This window comes from Lynx canadensis, chromosome A3 (genome assembly GCF_007474595.2).
Source record: "Lynx canadensis isolate LIC74 chromosome A3, mLynCan4.pri.v2, whole genome shotgun sequence".
Classification (NCBI taxonomy): domain Eukaryota; kingdom Metazoa; phylum Chordata; class Mammalia; order Carnivora; family Felidae; genus Lynx; species Lynx canadensis.
In genome coordinates this window covers 92,107,258-92,119,763 of record NC_044305.1, presented here as the reverse complement: position 1 = coordinate 92,119,763, position 12,506 = coordinate 92,107,258, and positions in this window count along the sequence as shown.

Genomic DNA, 12,506 nt, shown 5'->3' with positions numbered 1-12,506 from the left:
AAAGCATTCTTAAAAATACAATTTCCAGGAGTGCCTGGGTGGCTCAGCCAGTTAAGCATCTCACTCTTGATTTTGGCTCAGGTCATAATCTCACGGTAGTGGGACTGAGGCCTCATTGGGTTCCATGCCGAAGGCACAGAGCCTGCTTGGGATTCTCTCTCTGCCTCTCTCTATGACCCTCTCTGCTCAAGCTCTCTCTTTCTCTCTCAAAATCAGTAAATAAACATTTAAATATATAATCTCCACATTCAGTCAGCTATGTTACTAAGTGTAAAGTGCTCAGTTAGATAATAAGAGTTTAAAAAGCTGTGTAAGACATACATAAGGGCAACAGAAAGTAAAATTTCCTGAATTGCTCATGTGGTTGAGATTGGCTTTCTTTTGACTTGACATGACCTTCATTCTCCTCAAAGCCTCTATCAGTTTAGGTATATCTGTGTCAAGTCAGTGCTTTCAAATTTAAAAGCCCACATAACCTGGTAATGAGTTACCTGTAATTCCTTCACTCACCAGTAAGCTTTACCAACCCACCCCACCATCACCATAACTTTATAAGACCTTACTATGTATACAGCCTGGTCTTAGCTGGAGCACAGCTGGTGTGGAATGCCCTGATTAGGAGAAACTACATGAGAGTTTGGTCAGTGAAATCATGACAGGCTTGTAATAGAGATATGCTTCTCAACAACTATGAAACAGTAACAATTTTAATCAATGGCATTATTGTGTTTAGTGGTGAAATAGTATGGGCATTCTAATTATATTGGGAAACTAGACAAGGCCAATAGGTATCACCACTTTTATTTAATATTGTTTTAAAAGTTTTAGCTGATGAAATAGAAGAGAAAAAGAAATTTGAAGTATTAAAGTGATGGCAATCTGATTATTATTTTAGATGATACAAGTTTATAACTGGAAAACCAAGGAGGATCATAAAGGGGCAAGTAATTTGTCCAGAAAAAATAAGTGAATATATAAAATCAATATTTCCCACCTACTAAACATAGCCCATTCAAAAATATAATGGAGTCATACCATACTTATATGTCTAAATCTTTGATCAAGATAATTATAGTATATTTTATTTAGTACTTTAAGAAGATATAGATAAGAAGAATTGCAAATCATTCAAATGGACAAGTGATAAACACAAAATGAAAATTGTGTGGTGAGGGTGTGATGAAATGGGCACTCTCACACACTATTTTAAATTGTTTATATCATTCTGAAGAGTAATTTGTCAACACATAATATTGAAAAAAATCATGTACTTATTTACTGGATAATACAGTTTTTCAGAATGTATTTTAAATTTAAAAAATCAAGCATGTGGGCAGAGTCATATCTACATGGAGCTTTATTTTTAGTACTGAGAATTGAAAACAGCAAAAAAAATAAGAGACAGATCAAATCTTTTATAGGATTTTTAGTAACACAAAGCATGATGCAACACTAAATCTCAAATTTTGCTAAAACATGCTATGGAAACACACTTTAAGTATAAAAATTAGATTATGAAACAGGTATTGTGTAATTTCAGTTTAAGGATGGGACATGAGACAGATATTTGAATATTTAATTGCCATTCCAAAGTTAATGTAACTGAGGCAGTAAATGAATTGGCTCCCAATATCCATTCTCTTTTTTTCCTACAGCGATTGAACTTCTAAATCTTAGCTGGCCACAGGCTGCCCAGGTAAAGACTGCATAATCCAGCCTTCCTTCTAAGTAGATGTGCCCCTGTAACATATGGTATGCATGTGGAAGTGGTAAGTGCAAATCCCAAGTCACTGCTTTAAAGGAAGGAGGCATGCTTCTCTTCTTCCATCTTGCTTACTGGTATTTGGATGTGGTCTTACAACACCTTCAACCAGGTGAAGGGAAGAACAAAAAGATAGATGGATTCTGGTTTCTCAATGCTGTGGAGCTTCCAGATAAGCCTCCAAATTAGTATGCATGGATTTTTAAAATAGAGGTTGTATTGATTATAAACAGATTCCCCCTCAGATTCAAATCACTCTTCTATGATAAAAGATTTGGACCTTGTAAATATTTCTCCTTTGTCAGCCAATACAATGTTAATTTAGTCAATAGAGAGCACTAGATGGGCTGTCAAGGAGGAAGAGATTTCTGATTCCAGTTCGCTTCTCTAGCCAGGCTCTTGCAACTCACTGTAGCTAGCAGTACACAGTGGCCAACAGCTTGCAAGCAGGTACCTCAAAGTGTGGATTTCCAGCAGATCAGGTATTATCATAGGTCCCACCATTAAGATGGGCTTCCTCATTTCAAAGGACAGGTAGCAGAAGCAGCCTGGCAGCACTTAACCAGAGATAGGAGGAGCACATCTACTGACAAAGGCAGCTGGGCTATACCAGTAATCAGAAAGCCTTGGCCCATAGAGTTATTTGGCAATGGAGATTTGATCATGAAGTCTCTAGTAATGTAATAGTTGGGCAACCCACTGCAGTATTATTTGATCAACATGACAGGAAACTAAGTCTGGTAGACAAAAATCTGACTTAATAATTACCATGGAGAGTCCCAGCTTCTCATCCAGTTTCCGGTTCTATGTCAATTCAGAGACCCCTAATTAAAGGCTAGGTCTCTTTGAGGAAGGTTCTTGCACTATTGCCAAAAGTAGCCACCATAATAAATCTTCCTCTACTTCTTTTCCAAAAAAGCCCATTTACTGGAATGACTGTATGTTGGAGAAAAAGAAATGTCCAGACTTTTCAGAGATTTCTGATTTTGATTTGATGCTCAGACCCATCAAATGGCCCCAAATGCCACTCTGTCCCATTGAAGTCTGGTGAAGAAATATATGGATGGACCTCTTAGAATGGGCATAGATTGTGAAGATATTTGTGTCCCATGTGAATCTTCAAAGGGCATCCACCACAACGGTGACTCTTACTACTCAGGCGGACAAAATAGCATATTACATATACACCTTGTGGCCACAGTGACAAGGTTAGAAGCTAGGGATTAGACTCAATAACATGGTCTTCTCCTCACCAAGGATGACCTAGCTGTCACTACTTCTAAGAGACTAATCTGTCAACAGCAGAGATCAGCTGCTCCTGATATGGCACAATTTCCTGGGCCATTCTAGCCAGCTATCTGTTAGTAGTTTGATTGCAATGAAGCAGAGATGAAACCTCACTGCAATAGACATACAGTCTAGGAAGGTATTTGTTTTCATTGCTCCTATGCTCCTGCCAACACCACAATCCATGCATCCCCAGAACATTTCCCATCTAGCTTCTAACAAGAACTCATTTTACAACAAAGGAAGTGCAACACTGGGTTCATGCCCATAAAATTATCTGAATTGCCACCTTCCCTACCTCCAGGAAGGAGCTAAGCTAATGAAAGGTGGAATGGTTTATCAATGACTCAATTATAGCTCCAGATGGGAGACAACACCCTGAAAAGATGGGTTTACATAATGTAATGTATATGTTTTGAGTCAGATACATTATATGGCACTTTTCCTTACAGAGAATACATAGACCCCAGAAGAAATGAACCCACTTGCAGAATTTTTGCTCTCAACCTGCAAACTTGAACTCTACTAATTTGGACTTCTTAGGTTCTGAAGACAAAATGCTTTAGCTCTACTTTCAAAATATATCCAGAACCCAATAATCTCTTACTATCTCCATTACTATGACTGTGGCCCAGACCACAATATTTTCTTGGCTGGACAATCTCAATGACCTACACAGTTTCCCTTCTCCTGTACCCACATGGCAGATAGTTAGTGATTTTTAAAAATGCAAATCACTGTTATCCTGAGTAAAAGCCCAAAATCTTTGTCATGTTTAACAAGGCACTAAAGTATCAGCAACCATTAATAACCATTGACCATTTCCTGCCTTTTCACTATGATCTAGGCACACAGCCTCTTTGCTCTCCTTTTGAACACACTACACTCATTTTATTCTCAGGATATTTGTGCCTATTGACCCTCTGCCCAGTAGACTCTTTGTCAAGATACCTAAATGATTAGTTCCCGCACATCATGTATGTCTGTTCAGATGATAACCTATTTTAGGGAAATTTCCATGACCACTCTATAAAAAAATGACACCACTTACCATTACTCCCTAATGCCTTTCATGAGTTATTTTATTTACATCTAATGTATTTCTTTGGTTGTGTTACTCTAACAAATAGAAGAAATATCTATGAAAGCTAGTGTTTTGTTTCATTAATTACTGAATCCTTAGAATCTAGATTAGGGTTTTTCAACCTCAGCACTACTGAAATTGGGGGCTCCATAATTCTTTGATGTGGGAAGCTGTTCGGTGCATTACAGGATGCTCAGCAACATCCCTGACCTCTACTGACTAGATTCCAGTAGCATTTATACCTTAAATTATGATGACCAAAAATATTTCCAGATGATGCCACATGTCTTCTGGGGAGCAAAATTGCCTCCACTTGAGAGCTACTGATCTCGATCAGTAAAGTGGACAGTTAGATCTTTATAATGAATGAATGACTTAAATATCTGCATATATGTGCCTAGAAAAGTTTGGCATGATATATGCTGAAATGCTAATTGTGGAGAGGTTATTGGTACATGTGTGTTTTTTGTATTTGAAGTTTTACTTCAGGTTCTCTGTATTACTTTTACAAGAAAATACAATTGCTTGGAACAGTCTCCTATTAGCTTTCGCTTTTTAGTTCCTCCAGTCTGTGTTTAACTCTTTTCTGGCACTGAGGATTCTTTGGCTGAAAAGTTTGCTCTCAAACTGATGTAGACAGCATGTTTTCCTTTGCATTCAAAAGTTCTTCTAATCACATATGCTAGTTTCCCCTCAGTCTGTTTTATTCCTATTCCCCAGGAGAAGGTCACAGAAAACTCTGGATATCTGCAAAGTGCATGATCATTGTTTTTACTGTTAATGGTTATTAAAAGCCAAAGGTAACTTCGCAAAAATAATTTAACAAGCCAACTTAGCCATTAATATTCACATTAACTAGAGTCCTTTGGCCTCCTTAAGGATAAATCTTCTCAATCAAGTAAAATGCAGAATATAGCAATGAAATGATTAATTCAAACATTATCAGGTGCGAAATACTAATGGATGGAACTGGAAGTTCTATCAATCAGTCTTCACTTTCCTTTAAAAATATTACTTTCGTCATTGCTATATTATTTTAATCTTTAGAAAGTTGTGTTAAACATTTATTTTTTATGTATTAAAATATCAAAATAATTGCTTTATATATTCAGTGCTTATTTCGTACTTAAACTTACTTCTACTTCTACCTGTATTTTCTTTGTATATTCCTTATTCAAACTAAGAATATTCCTGGTCCTTCCAGATGTCCAGATTTGAAATAGTAGTGCTACCATTCTCTGGTAATCACCCACAGTGATGATCACCTTCTGCCAAGAGCCCAGTTACATTATTACTACTCACTTTTCTTATCCATTTTACTACAGCCACTACAGTCAGACATTCACCACCATAATTCTGCAATAATCTACGAACAGCCCTTCCCAATTTGATCTTCTTTTCTCTAATGACAACTATATGCAACTAAATGCACCTCCCTAAAGTGGACCACCCTCTCCCCTCTTCTCAGAATCTCAGCAATGGTTGTCAGTTGGGCACTAGAGTGTCAGAACGTCAATCCAGCATCTGAAGGTCTCTGCTAATACACCTTGAGTATAGTTCTTCAAACTTGTTTCTCCTTCACTTCCTCGACATACAAGTAGATGCACATACTTTCCAATTGTCATACAAAAAAAAAGGAAAATCTACCTAAATGTTCTTACACAATCACTACACATCCAAATCCTACCGTTATCTTAAGCTCTCTTCAAATACACCCTTTTCCATGATACGTTGGATGCTTTCACCCTATGCAAACGGTGTTTCTGTTTTCTGAATTTCTGAAATCACTTCATCTCCACATATCTTACGGCAATTATTAATTTCCACCTTAAAGATGCCGTATCTATTCTGCTCCAGTCTGTATGTTTCTCAAAGTTTAAAAATGCTTGCAGATTGTTGTTTCCTTTCGGTAGTCCTGACCACGATAGGTGCTGAATAAACATATTTTCTATGCATGGAATTTAGATCTAACGCTTGTCAGTGAATCTTATGGCCTCATTAAGGTTCATTCATGTGAAATCTAATTGGCATATCTTTCTTTCCCTTAGTCAATCATGAGTAGGATTACTCTAAATTCTGTTTGGTTGCAATTATTAACTCCAAGCACAAGGAAGTCAAATGCCAAAGAGAATATAACCCAGAGGAAACTTTACTGTATGAAAATGGATTAACTCTGCTTGATAAAGCCATTTTCTAATTTTATGATCTCTAAGACTCTGCCCTCCAAATTTCTCTCTAAGATTATACTTCTGCCTATTCCTTTGTTTCTGTTACTTACTTAAACTTAACACGTATTTGCTAAGACCAGTAAAATCCTTGAATTGTGTTTAGCTGGACTTCTATGCCAGGCCAGCCCTATGCCCTTTATGCTTCATGAGTTGATATGGTATTCTGGTAAATGTGCAAATACTTTCTGTGTCTTCAGTGAGGAAATTTGAAGTACTTTTCTTATGCTCTTTTTTTTGTATGATCCTATGATCTTTAAATAATGTGGTTTTAATTCAAAGGAAAGTTCTACATTTCTAAAAAGGCAAGCAATAGCTATTTGCTTCAGACATTTCCTCCTTATGATAGTGTCATGGGCATGCTTATTTTTTCCATACACCTTCTATCAAAACACTTTTATTGGAATACATACAACAGAAATTACAAAAAACAAAAAACAAAAAACCAGGCTGCATTAAATATCCTGCTCATCACAAACCACTGCTGGTGGTCTTCTCACAACTTAATGAGAGTGTGTCCTTTCATAAATATTGTAACTAAATTCATTTCATTTCTAGTAGAAATTGTGAGGAAATCAACGAATATCTTAATGTGATCAGGAACTTTCCAGGTTTTATTTCAGAATCCTTATATTAACACATGTAATAATGCTGACACTTTGATTTCATATTTGGGGCTAATAAAAGTCAGATGTTGGAGGAAGTAGTGTTTTCAGTGATCATAACATATTTTGAGTAGTTTCATTTATGCCATTTTCCTCCAAAATGTTACTGAAATAATGTATATAAGAATTTTTTTAAGTTTACATTTCACGGAAACTAGAGAAAGTTATAACCAATATATTCCAAATACGTTTGAGGTTCTGCAGATTATAATGTAAGATAAGACTGATACCAAGACCAAAAATCCCACAACTCATACATATTATTGCATACTTGCACAGTCAGTTAAACAAAAAATCTCTTTAGAAGTAAAAATTCTCAGGGGCGCCTGGGTGGCGCAGTCGGTTAAGCGTCCGACTTCAGCCAGGTCACGATCTCGCGGTCCGGGAGTTCGAGCCCCGCGTCAGGCTCTGGGCTGACGGCTCCGAGCCTGGAGCCTGTTTCCGATTCTGTGTCTCCCTCTCTCTCTGCCCCTCCCCCGTTCATGCTCTGTCTCTCTCTGTCCCAAAAATAAATAAACGTTGAAAAAAAAAATTTTTTTAAAAAAAAGAAGTAAAAATTCTCAGACTTCCTCCACCTGGATAGGAATTTGTCAATATAGGCCTGATAAAAAAGACGATCCTTCTCAGCATCTAGACCATGCTCTTATTGACACAAAAAGAGCATGTGAAATAAAGAAAAAATATTGAGACTTTTGCTCCTAATAAGGCCAGAAGTATGTCAATAAAAGAATAACTGATTTTTCTAATTAACCGTCCAGTTATCAGCTAATATAAAAAAATAAATTCAAAGACATGAAAAATTTTCTTGTGATGTGTATTAAGAACAACCAACTGTTCACCAAAATGCATGCTCCCTATTTAATATATAGAATTATTGTGCTCAGCTAAGAATTATACTACCCACATTTTTTATTGTATCGGGGGGGGGGGGCATGTGACTGGTTCTCTCCAGTGAACTGTGAAAAAATATAACGTATCTCAACACTGGGTCTAGGTATTTGAGAAGGATATGTTTCCTCTTTACTTTTCACTCTTCTATCTGCTGGTTAGATGCAGAAGACTCTGGTATGGTCCATCCAAAAATAAACGGATCCCAAGTTTTTAAGTTGTCATGGAAAGAAAGCCTCTTGCTGACCTGTACTGGTTCTAATTAGAAATTCACTTATTTTGTATTGAGACATGGCAATTTAGTTTACTTACCATATCATCTAGCTATTGCTTCCCAGCTATTTCTCATAGGCAAGGAAACTTTGGATATGGCTAAATAAAACTACAGTTCCAGATGTAACAACGTTATAGCTACTCCTTGGTAATTTCTGCTTCACCTGTTGGGGAGACATTCTTAGCATATTGTTGAAAAGCCAAATAAATATCAGAAATGCAACACTTAGAGTAAGCTGAGCAATATAGATTTTTGCTAAATGTTCTTGGGGAGATGAAAAGAGGATCGTCTTTTACTCTCTGTTGGAGAACTTTAAAATGACATGTGCATGTCATTTCCAATATTTACTCTTGTTGTGACAATAATTTTAACTCTATTCTCTCTTACTGACCCTTCTTTGACCACTTTGTTGTTTGATTTTCCTAAACCATGAGTTCCTTTGCATTTCTAGAACCAGAATTTCACACATTCAAAACTATTGACATCGTTAACTGGCTAAATCTTTGTTGTGGAGAACTGTTGATTGGATTGTAGGTGGATTCACAGCATCCTTGGCCTCTATCCACTAGAAAATGGTAGCTCACTACAGTGGTGACAAGCAAAATGTCCATTTTTGTGCAAATGTCCATTACACAATTGCCCAGAAATGCAAAATAGCCCCTCCTTATGACATGCAGAGTACTGCAGACCTCTTTTCTCTCTCTTCCCTATCACATTCTCCAATTCATATCCCCATTCATTAACAAAGATCTCACTTTTTCAGAACTAATGTGTGATCTGGACGTGAAAGACTCAAATGTTCACACTATCTAGGTGAAGAGTCAGCTTAATCTTCTTAATAGTAAAATCATATATATATATATATATATATATATACACACACACACATATACATGTATATACATGTATATATATATGTGTATATATATATATAAATCATATATATATTATACATATGATATAAAATGAAAGAAAACACACACACACACACACACACACACACTGGACATATACAAAGATATACTAAGTCAGAGGAGGTCAATGGGAAGAATGATTCCCTTATAAATAAGACTTACCTCAAAAATACAAATAAAAAAAAGAACAAATAAAAATTTAGAAAGTCTCTAAAACATAAAAAAGATTTATCTATGATCTACAGCCAGAAGTCATGAAAGAACCAGTGAAATGCTTGGAGATTAAAAACAACATTTTAAAATGCCATGGAGAAACTGAGCAACAATTTGGAAATGTAGATATTACATGATCAGTTACATGAAATTAAAAAAGAATTCAAGAAAGATGTAAAACTCGCTGGCCTTAATATGACAGACCTGAAGAACTAACATAAGAAATCTAGTATTATATACTAGTAATCCCAGAGTAACACAAGGCAGATAGAAGAAAAGCAGTAATCAAGGAAAAGAAAAATTAAAATGTTATTTTGGTTATTGTATTGAATATTCTAGTTTTATATTTTCAAGGAGATATAATATCACATAAGCTTTTGAAAGCTTGAAACTTTAAAGTGAAAATATTATCTAACAATTATATGGGCAGTAAAATAAGTGAACTTCATAGTTAAAAGTGAGAAAGTTTGCTGCACAGAAATCATTCAAAGTTTTTAACTAGCACTACAGAAACAAAGCTCAGAAAATAAAATTGAATGAGAAACCTGGATGAGAAGAAATATTTTTAATTATGTCCAAATTATTGATAATACTCAATACCTTTTTTTTTTTTAATTTTTTTTTCAACGTTTATTTATTTTTGGGACAGAGGGAGACAGAGCATGAACGGGGGAGGGGCAGAGAGAGAGGGAGACACAGAATCGGAAACAGGCTCCAGGCTCTGAGCCATCAGCCCAGAGCCCGACGCGGGGCTCGAACTCACGGACCGCAAGATCGTGACCTGGCTGAAGTCGGACGCTTAACCGACTGCGCCACCCAGGCGCCCCAATACCTTTTTTTAAAAAAAAGTTATAACCCTGGCATGAATTTCCCCTAGTGCATGATGATAGGGATAGTCATTTTAAATTTCTTGTCTTACTCCAGAGGAAGAAATGAAAGGTGATTTTCTTCTAGACTTTTCAGAGAAACACGTAATCAAATGTTAAAGCTAAACATTAGACAACTGGGGAAAGAGTGGATGACTCCCAAGTAAATAAAGGCAGAAGAAAATTAAGGTAAGTGAAAGAATAGAGGATTAGTAAAGAAAACTTGGAGAAAAAAATATAAGGAATTAATGAGAATATGATAAATAAGAAAATAATATAAATACAAACACAAATAACCATAATTAAAATGCATTTGTATGTGTGGAGGGGGGAATTATGTTGTTGATTTAAGGAAGGACCTTGATAAAGCCTATAAAGTAGGTTTTATAAAACCAGCTATATGATGTTAACAAGTATTGAGCCTAAAAGAAACATGGCAGTGAGCAATTGAGAACAAAAGAATGAGAAAATAGAAGCCAGACAAACACTGTATAAAAGAAAGACAATAGGATTGAAGAAAAAGACAAAATTATGAGTGGTGTTGATAATGAGCCACATGGAGTGGTCCTTAATGTATATGGCTCTAGAGCCAGTCCCTGTGGGTCTGGGTCCAGGGCAGCTCGTTTGCTTGCTTGCTTAGAGTAACTGGATATTCACTCTTTACAACATTGTATTTCCCGCATAAAAGTCAAATAATAATGCCACCAATAACACTATTGACTAACTAGAGCTGCAAAGTACTCAAACACTGCCTCCTGTTTAGGAAGCTCAATAAATGTCAGATATCATTCAGTATCCATCAAAGTTTTAATTAATCAAGACACGTAGTAATGACAAAGTCTCTCTGGGCCTAACAAACTAGTGGTGCAACACATTAAACGTTTTTTGATAGTTCAAAAATTAATTGACCATTCATTATTATAATAAGATCCTTTTAATTCATCTCCCTCTGAGACTGAGAGAAAATACATTTTAAAAGAAATTATAGAGTGGATGTTAATAAAGCAATTAACCAGATTATGGTCATATATACATATAATTGGGTATCCAATATGCTAGAAATAAATTTGTATTCAAGTAAATTTAGACCACTCAATAAACCAGATCACATATTGGATATTAAAGAAATTGGATATTAAAGAAAATTTGAGAAATTTTCTCAAAGCAAAAAACATGTAGGCCATTTTCCTGAACGTTATGAGGAAAAGTTGGAAATTTGCACAAAAGAATAGTATTTCTTTCTTGTCCCTCCCCTCAACTTTATGCATATGGAAACATGCTACTATGCTACTATGTTTACGCATAAGACACACGCTACTAAATTTTTCTTGGACCAAAGAAGAAATGAAATGAAAATCAGAAAGTACTTTAAACTGAATGGCAGTGAGATCACTACATATTTAAACCTGGCAGCATCCAGGATGGCACTCAGAGAATGTATAGCTTTCAATATATGTAATAGAAAACAAGAAAGATCAAAAATACAGCAGCTAAGACTTTAATTTAAGAGGTTAGAAAAAACAAAATAAATGTTAAAATGGAAATAACATAATAATTATAATATTTATTATTATAACAAAATAATTATAAATAATGAAAAATATAATAGAAAAATGTAGATTTGGTTAATATAAAGAAACTTATTTTATGAGATTAACAAAAGCCGTGAAGATATCTGATAAAGAAAAATGGAAGGAGATCAAAGCAAACAAACAACAACAAAACTGGAAATGAGGAAAAAAGCATAAGTACAAATATGGAATAGTAATGAAAAATAAGAGAATGCTACAGGCAAATTAATGCCACTAAATATCAATTAAATGAATATTTTTGATGCAATATACTCTAAGTGACACATAATACATGCAACGAGAATGAATATACCTAAATAAACCAATCCCCATAGATTTTGAAAAAAAAAATTACAACAGAACAGCTTACCTCTAACATGGATATCTGTTTTAGAAAATTTGCAAATGAGTTTTACCAGAACTTCAACAAAGAGCATCAATGTTAGAAACAATGTAGAAAAACAGAAATTAAAAAAAAAAAAAATTACTCAACTTACTCCACAAAGCTAAAGCAAACCTGAAATAAAATCTGAGCAGCACTGAAAGGAAAATCCACAGATCAATCTAAATGATAAACATAGAAGCTGAAATTTTATTTTTATTTTTTTCTATATGTTTATTTATTTTTGAGAGCGAGAAAGAGTGTGAGCAGGGGTGGGGCAGAGAGAGAGGGGGACAGAGAGAGGATCTGAAGCAGGATAGGCCCTGACAGCAGAAAGCCTGATGTCAGGCTGGAATCCATGAGCTGCAAGATCAG